Source organism: Schistocerca americana, chromosome 3 (genome assembly GCF_021461395.2).
Source record: "Schistocerca americana isolate TAMUIC-IGC-003095 chromosome 3, iqSchAmer2.1, whole genome shotgun sequence".
NCBI lineage: Eukaryota > Metazoa > Arthropoda > Insecta > Orthoptera > Acrididae > Schistocerca > Schistocerca americana.
Window position 1 is genome coordinate 149235744 of NC_060121.1, and position 8593 is coordinate 149244336.

At 42.5% G+C, this 8593-nt stretch overlaps 1 non-coding gene across 1 annotated transcript; it reads left to right on the forward strand.

The window, feature by feature from the left end:
- The first annotated feature begins 581 nt into the window (after positions 1-581).
- Trnas-cga lies at positions 582-655 on the forward strand. Its single transcript has one exon. It is a non-coding gene; the product is annotated as a tRNA-Ser (tRNA).
- Positions 656-8593: the final 7938 nt, after the last annotated feature.

Here is an 8593-nt window from a genome sequence, read left to right on the forward strand (position 1 = left end):
CCTCGAGGCCTGCAAAATGGTTGTCAACTCCAACTATCCATTCTTCGTTTGAAGTGAATCTTCGTCCACCAAGAAAAACTTTTAATTTTGGGAAGAGTTGGAAGTCTGACGGAGTCATAGCAGGTGAATAAGGCGGTTGTGGCGACAATTCATACTTTAGTTCGTGTAATTTTGCCATGGCGAAGGCGCATGTGTGCGGGAGCGCATTGTCATGGAAGATGACTTCCTTCTTTGCTAAACCTGGCCTTTTTTCGCGTATCTTTTGTTGGTATTTGTCCAAGAGGTTAGCATAGTATTCTCCAGTAATTGTTTGCCCAGTGGGGAGATAATCTACAAACAGAATCCGCTTTGCATCCCAGAACACTTTCCCGCCGAAGGAATTGTCTTTGTTTTCTTTGGTGGCGGAGAATCAGCATGTTTCCACTGCAGAATGAGATTTTCACTCTGCAGCGGAGTGTGCGCTGATATGAAACTTCCTGGCAGATTAAAACTGTGTGCCCGACCGAGAGCTTCTGTAAAGTTTGGAAGGTAGGAGACGAGGTACTGGCAGAAGTAAAGCTGTGAGTACCGGGCGTGAGTCGTGCTTCGGTAGCTCAGTTGGTAGAGCACTTGCCCTCGAAAGGCAAGGTCCCGAGTTCGAGTCTCGGTCGGGCACACAGTTTTAATCTGCCAGGAAGTTTCATGTTTCCACTGCTTTGACTGTTGTTTTGTCTCTGGGGTATAGTAGTGCACCCAAGATTCATGTGTGGTCACAAACCGGCACAAAAAATCGTGTTCGTTTCTCCTAAAACGGGCCAAACATTGTTCCAATATGTCCATTCTCAAGCGTTTTTGATCCAGCGTCAAGAGTCACGGCACCCATCTTGCAGATAATTTTTTCATTTCTAATTCTTCAGTTAAAATGTGATATACCCTTTCAGATGGCAAGCTGAGCAATTTCACGCACTTTGAATCGGCGATCCTCCATGACCATTTTGGGCAATGTTGCAATGATTTCTGAAGTAGTGACACATCTTGGCCCACCACTGTGCGGATCATCATCTAAGCTCTCTCGACCAAATTTAAATTCATTTGTCCACTTGGCAACAGTTGAATATAAAGGAACAGAGTCCCCCCGGAGATCGTCATGAATGTCCTTTGCTTTCATATCTTTCTTTACGAAGTACTTAATCACTGCTCGGATCTCGATCTTTTCCATCTTGACAAATCACTACGCGGGAACAACAGAGCCACGTCAGCGCCACAGCTACTTCCAAGAGCACTGACGTGGCACGTGCTTACTGCCAACTGTCCCATGAATATCACGTGAACAACTCGTTGCGCTAGCGCTGACCTCTTGTGGTGATTCCGAGAACTTTTCAAACCACCCTCGTACATTTCTAACAACGTCATGTCTACGTGAATGGTGCACTGTGATAAGGTTTTGAACAGGGCTTGAGAAGAGGAAGTGCGTAGGCGAATAAAACTGTAGTTCGCTATTCAGATCTTCGTAACAGACGAAGTTACATGCTGGCTATAGTCCCTTGGCAACTAACAACATTTACTTGACACTTTTTATTTCGCTTGTGGCAAAAATGTCAAGATAAATGGGCTACCCTGTATATAGGGCGAGGTAGTTAAGATAGGCCAATCCAAATATATCCGGAACACTCAGGAACATGTAAAATAGAGGGGAGCATCGAATCGAAATGAAATTCATTGAACGTACCATATAGAGATTCAATTAACCCCAAAATCCAGATCCCACATGGGGTCGAAGAACGGTATCAGCATAACGCTGACCCGTTGAGGTTCCACGTACTGCAGCTTGAGAGGTTCGGGTATCGTTTCCTAGTGGGCAATTTAGCGCGCGACAGAGTGGGTGCAACCAGGCGGCCTGAACTCCCGTATATTGTTGTCATCCATCCCCAAAACGAATGGGGATTGATGGCTAAACACCACGTTTTGCCAGTCTATGGCAGTCTACGCCATTCCTGTTTGGCACCACTGCAGGCGGAGTCTTCGATGTCTGAGTGTTAACGGCAGTGTACAGCAAGAGCGATTGTACTGCAAATTCGCAACGCGTCTGGATACGGTTTGCGGAACAACTGGCACTCGTACATCTGCTTGTATGATGATGCCAGTCACTGTAAGATCCCTGATCGCTTGCCACAAGACTCTTCGGTCCTCTCGCCTTATCGTCTTTCTAATCGCTAAAGACGTGGTGCGTCGCACATGGATGCCATCTCGTGTCCACTGCTCCCACATCGTCCGAACGATCGAACTGGCGAGCCATACGCCGTGTCGACCAGCGTGCGATTCTCATGCCGGTGGTTGCCCCCTCCAAAACTGGCTTAACTGTAAGAAATGTCGTCTAACACATCTAGCTGGCATTCTGCGTCTACTACCATCCTTCTTGAGTCAGCATGTGGTCGTCACGTGTATGATTCGTTCACCAGGTACTACCATACTCCTTTCACAAATATTTGACCAAGTATATGATCAAATATTCTCCAAATTTGTTTGACAAAGATATTTGATGTGGCGCTAAACAGGGGTACTACACTATTGTCATATTTTTCGTCAAAGTTCAAGATGGCTGACAACAACTTGTTATTATGCGCAGCAGTTGCATGTACCACAATTGCACTGTCTGCGCATTTGGAAGAGAAGCGGGGGAAAAATAGAAATGTACGTGGGTGAAGCCGTGGATTTTACGACGAGACGGTAAAAGCTTTACACAAAATTTGTTACGTGAGCTTCTAGTGGAGGACGTCAAGTCCTACAGAAATTACTTAAGACTGGATGAGCATACACTTCAGTATTTGCTCAGTCAAGTATCTCGTCATGCAACAAAGCACAATACTCACTTAAGAACTGCTGTATCTGCGGAAGACAGCCTCACCATAACACTCTGGTTTCTTGCTACAGGAGAGAGTTATTCTAGCTTACAGTACAGCACTCCAATACCACAGTGCGCATTAACTAAAATACCTGAAACGTGGGAAGCAAATTATAAAGCACTAAAGGACCAATATCTGAAAGTAAATAAATGTTTAATACACTGTATGTGCATTGAGAACTATTTTTATTGCAGATCGAAGTAATAATTACATTTTGTGTCCCACAACTTCAAAATTAATAGAAATGTATGAAGCTGATGAGCCGCTTTACAATGTGAGGCATCCTGAGTAAAAAAAACAGATTAAGAAGACTGGAGAGCTCAGAACATACGGGTGTTCAAAAAGTCCGCAGTGCCGTATGGTTGTTCGCCTGCCTGGGTTATTTCCCTTCAAGTGGACTCTTCCAACATTCCACTGTTTCGTTTATCTCAGCCAACGTCAGTAGTATCGTTGGTGCGTGTCGTTACGTGTTGACGTTAACGTTTAAGTTTAGTTCCTTTGTTCGTTTGTTTCCTTTTTCTCACTATTAAAATGCTAATCACTGAAGAACGTGTGTTTTTAGTCGAACAAATGTTCATAGCTGGCGGTAAATACACAGTTTCAGTTCGTCAAACATTTAATTCAGTTTTCCCGGAGACAACACTCCCACATCGAGATACTGTGCGAGATTTGATTAACAAATTTCGAAGTACGGGTTCAGTGACAGATGCACCGAGAAGTGGTCGTCCTAGCGTTTTGTGTGAGGATAAACTACTCGATATTTCCAATAAAATGTCCATAAGTCCAAATAAGTCAGTAAGGAAACGCGCCCAGGAAATCGATGTTAGTGTCAGAACGGCCCACACAGCTGTAAGGAAAAAATTAGAACTTTTCCCATACAAAGTGACAGTCGTGTAAGAACTGAAAAATACTGATCATGGCAAGAGACTGCATTATTGTCAATGGTTCAAAAATTTCGTTCAACGAAATGGAAGGGATATTCTTAATGAAACGTTTTTCACTGATGAGGCGTGGTTTCATTTATCCAGATACATGAACTCGCAAAATTCTCGAATGTGCAAGTCTATTGTGTATTCATGAGGAACCACTTCATTCTGTGAAAATATAGGAGTTTGGATTGCAACTTCTAGACGTCGGATTGTGGATCCCATATTTTTCAACGAAACAATAAACGCACAACGATACTGCAGTGATATTCTGTTCCCGTTCATAGGAGAACTTGTGTTAAGTGAAATACTGAACGGTTATTTTCAACAAGATGATGCAATCATGCCTATAGCTCGCGTTTCATTGTCACTGCTTGGTGATGTTTTTGGTGATCGCATAAGTTCACAGGGACTTCGCCCTTCACGATCGCCTGATCTAACACCACCTGAATTTTTCTTCTGGGGTGCAGCGAAAGCAATTGTATATAAAAACAGTCCAAAATCCATCGATGAATTGAAAACTGCAATATCCACTTTCACTGCTTCTGTTGCAAAAGAAATGTTACAGCTTGTGTTTGGAAACATGATTACACGAAATGAAATGTGTATTCAACAATACGGGGGGACACTTTCAACATTTAATGTGAAAATTTGTAACTAAAAATGAATATTCAATAAGTTAATAACTTGTGTTTCTCTGAGTTTCATTTTGGTATATTCGCTGTGGCATACAGCACACGCGGCTGACAATCATGCGGCACTGCGGAGAGACTTTTTGAATTAATGAAATAAGTATGTCGATACGAACTTTTACTTTCTCGTGAGAGTAGCTTGAGCGGAGGCGATTAATTTTCTTTTTCGTCTCGTCAGCCATGCACCCGGGCCGTATCTCACGGCTAAAGACCTCCGCAATATTTTTGTAGCTCTCCAGTCTTCTTAATCTATTTTTGTATTCAGGGTGCCTCACGTTGAAAAGCACCTCATCAGATTCATACATTTCGATTAATTTTGCAGTCGACGGCAAACACGAATTAAACTTCGCAGCCATGTTTACAAACACACGACCGGTGACAGAATGGTCACATTTCACAATATAGTAAACAGAAGACAAGCGGCTTTTAGGATCAGATCTACAGCGAGGCCCTAGATTTGATCATATTTATTTGATGACAGGCGATATTTGACAACGTTCCCTATTACACCAACAAATTTCTTTGACATAAATATTTGACATATCAACTTTGACAAAGAAATATGATAGTGTAATACTGGCCTTAAATAGGGTCCCTTGCCTGAATGCAGCGCCACTGTAAGATCTGTAGGCATTTGCATTAGCAACAGCCTTGGATCATTCTCCATTGAATCTCACTGTACTTATTTGCAAAGTTTCGCTTTTGTACCTTTCTTCCCTCTGGGCACTCTATTTTCCACTTTCCTGTGTGTATACCGAGGTGTGGATGTCGTAAAATTTAGAGCGGAAAATGTAGCGTATTTTCTGACACACGCAACTAATTTTTAACGTTTATAGGTGCTGAATTAATACACCGACTTCTTCCCTTTTTCATTTTTTTTTCATGGAAATACACTGAAGGAAGTATGGTACACAATGAAGCACCAGTTCGACATTTATCCGACTTTGTGGAGATGTTTATCACATAAATGATTAATCTTTCATTCCATTCGGAACTGATGTCCACCGTCATCGGTATGAGGTGTCACCCCCTCAGACACGAATACAATCTTGTATTTATTGTGGCATGGAACAACATAGCGTCTGAATGCCGCATTGACGAATTCCGTGCTACGCCTGAGAGAGACGCAGTGTGGCTTACATCCATCGCACATATGCTCACTGGGTGACAAGTCAAGGGGCTGGGTAGGCCAGTCGAAGGTCCGTTCGTTGCTTAAGGGGAGCACGTGCATCCTATACCTACAGTGTTAAATTTGCAATGTTCATGACCATTATCTCAGAACCTTTGACAGACAGAGATCTGAAATTTTTGGGAAGTATGGTTTCAGTTCTTTTCTGATTACTGAACCAGAATCGTAATATATAGACAAATAATTAGTTAGTTACGATTTTTTAATATTTATGTTCAATTTTTTTAAATCCACTTTTGTTCCTGTAAGTAGAACATAGTGCAAAATTAGAAATACATATCTGTAACAGTTCTCGAGACAATCGGTCAAGTATTTTTGAAAAAGTCAGTTTCACTAAAGCAAGTTTAAACGTATCATTTGATATTAACTCACATATGGAGGCATGGCAGCTCCTAGATATAACCAGGCCCATAATCAGCATTATGTGGATCCTGTTCTTGATCGTCCTGCAAACCTAAAAGGTTCTTTCTTTTCCTGCCTCTTGCTTCTTTAGTCATATTCTCTGCTACACGCTGGGATTTCATGAAGCTAAGCCGATCCATTCGTTGGAAAGCGTGCAGTGTGTTGGCTCCTGAAGTGATAACAAGTTGCTCTAGTACCCTATTTCTTCGCTTATTACTATCATTAAACATTATCACAGCGTCACAAACACCCAAGCATAGAGTTTTCATTCCTGCAAAGACGTTTTTGGTATGCCGGTCCGAATGACATTCCTGATAGACTCATTCGGGTTTTGCGATCGACCAAAGAGACATTTGAAAAGAAGGTCAGAATGAGCTAACACTATATATTGGTTTAGTAGCTTCCATCACTGCAGATGGTATGCTACTTTGTGCCTAAATTGTTCCTCTGTACCCGCTGCCTGATCTTTGCGGTACTTGCAACATGAATCAGCACCAGTTGGGCAAAGACTATGTGTAGGTGTATAGTCAGTGAATAATTTGTGGATGAATGTAGCCCACACTGCTCTTTTATCCCTTGGGGTCATGTGTATTGTTTCTTATTGCCATTCCACAATACTGCTGGAGTTCATCAATGTTTTTGTCTGTAAGTCTACCTTCAACATTTAGAGTCTTTCTCCGCAAATATGCATGTGCCATACCGTCATTTCTGATCACACACTGCATCCAGCCTCTTAACACGAACATTAACATTAATTCAGAGAATAAATAGCAGAAAACCGTAGCCATCTAGATTGAACAGTTCCGGGGATAGAGATACTTAAGGAAGTCAGTGCAGAGTGACTGGGTTTCTTTACACTTGCACTATTACCTTTAAAAATAAAAACTATTCTTACAATGGAAATTAATCGACAAATGATGCATCACGTTTTTCAAGATTGATCCAATATTATTAAGAGATAATAATCTGAAAATGTCACTTTTTGACCAGTTACTCTCCTTAAGGCGTTTGTGGTGTGAGGTGCAGTGTAGGGGTCTTGATGTATCTAGCTGGAATATGCCCTTTGGTATTATCGTCGTGAAAGGTATCAAAACATGGTTTACCATTCTTGGCACAAGCTAGCGGGCGTATACCTCCCTTCAGCAATTGCCACATTAGTCCTGCTGTCACATGCAACAGTTTCGTACATCGTGATTCTGGGAACTGAAGAGGAATGGGCCCCTAGGATACCACTTCCTGTGGCCTCTCACCAGGTCGTCTACGAAGATGTTGGCGTCGATTTGCCCGCCACAAACTATGGCGGGGTTCATCTATGAACAACAGACAATTCGAGTCACTGTTCCAGTTACCTCCGGCTTAACAGCTTGAAAATCTCTATTGTCTGTGTACTGTGTCAGCAGTAAACTTAAAATAAGCTCGGATAAGTATGAAATTTTAATCATCGTATTCCTCAAGCCTGGAAATACTAGAGTATCAGTTTGGCAGTGCTTGTGGAAGATGTGCACGGTGTAACATTTTCCGTTTCAGCCATTGTACACAGGGAGTCTCTCTTATGAGTCGTCAAGTGTACACTTGTCACACTTGAGTTGTCAGTGTGTCAGATATTTGGAATTTCGCACTGGAACGTGTAGTTGGAATCGACCCAAAGAAATACTGCTCATCACGTCTTTCATGCGACGCCTCCAGTCGACAAAAAGCGTCGGTTTCATTCTCTTTACGAACACAATGATCTTCAAAGTGAAATTTTATCTGCACACTCGATAGAGCGGTCCCACATTAGTCTAGTGCCATATTCGTTTTACCGATATATACAGGGCTATTACAAATGATTGAAGCGATTACATAAATTCACTGTAGCTTCATTCATTGACATATGGTCGCGAAACACTACAGATACGTAGAAAAACTCATAAAGTTTTGTTCGGCTGAAGCCGCACTTCAGGTTTCTGCCGCCAGAGCGCTCGAGAGCGCAGTGAGACAAAATGGCGACAGGTGCCGAGAAAGCGTATATCGTGCTTGTAATGCACTCACATCAGTTAGTCATAACAGTGCAACGACACTTCAGGACGAAGTTCAACAAAGATCCACCAACTGCTAACTCCATTCGACGATGGTATGCGCAGTTTAAAGATTCTGTATGACTCTGTAAGGGGAAATCAACGTGTCGGCCTGCAGTGAGCGAAGATACAGTTGAACGCGTGCGGGCAAGTTTCACGCGTAGCCCGCGGAAGTCGACGAATAAAGCAAGCAACGTACCACAGCCGACGGTTTGGAAAATCTTACGGAAAAGGCTAAAGCAGAAGCCTTACCGTTTACAATTGCTACAAGCCCTGACACCCGATGACAAAGTCAAACGCTTTGAATTTTCGGCGCGGTTGCAACAGCTCATGGAAGCGGATGCGTTCAGTGCGAAACTTGTTTTCAGTGATGAAGCAACATTTTTTCTTAATGGTGAAGTGAACAGACACAATGTGCGAATCTGGGCGGTAGAGAATACTCACG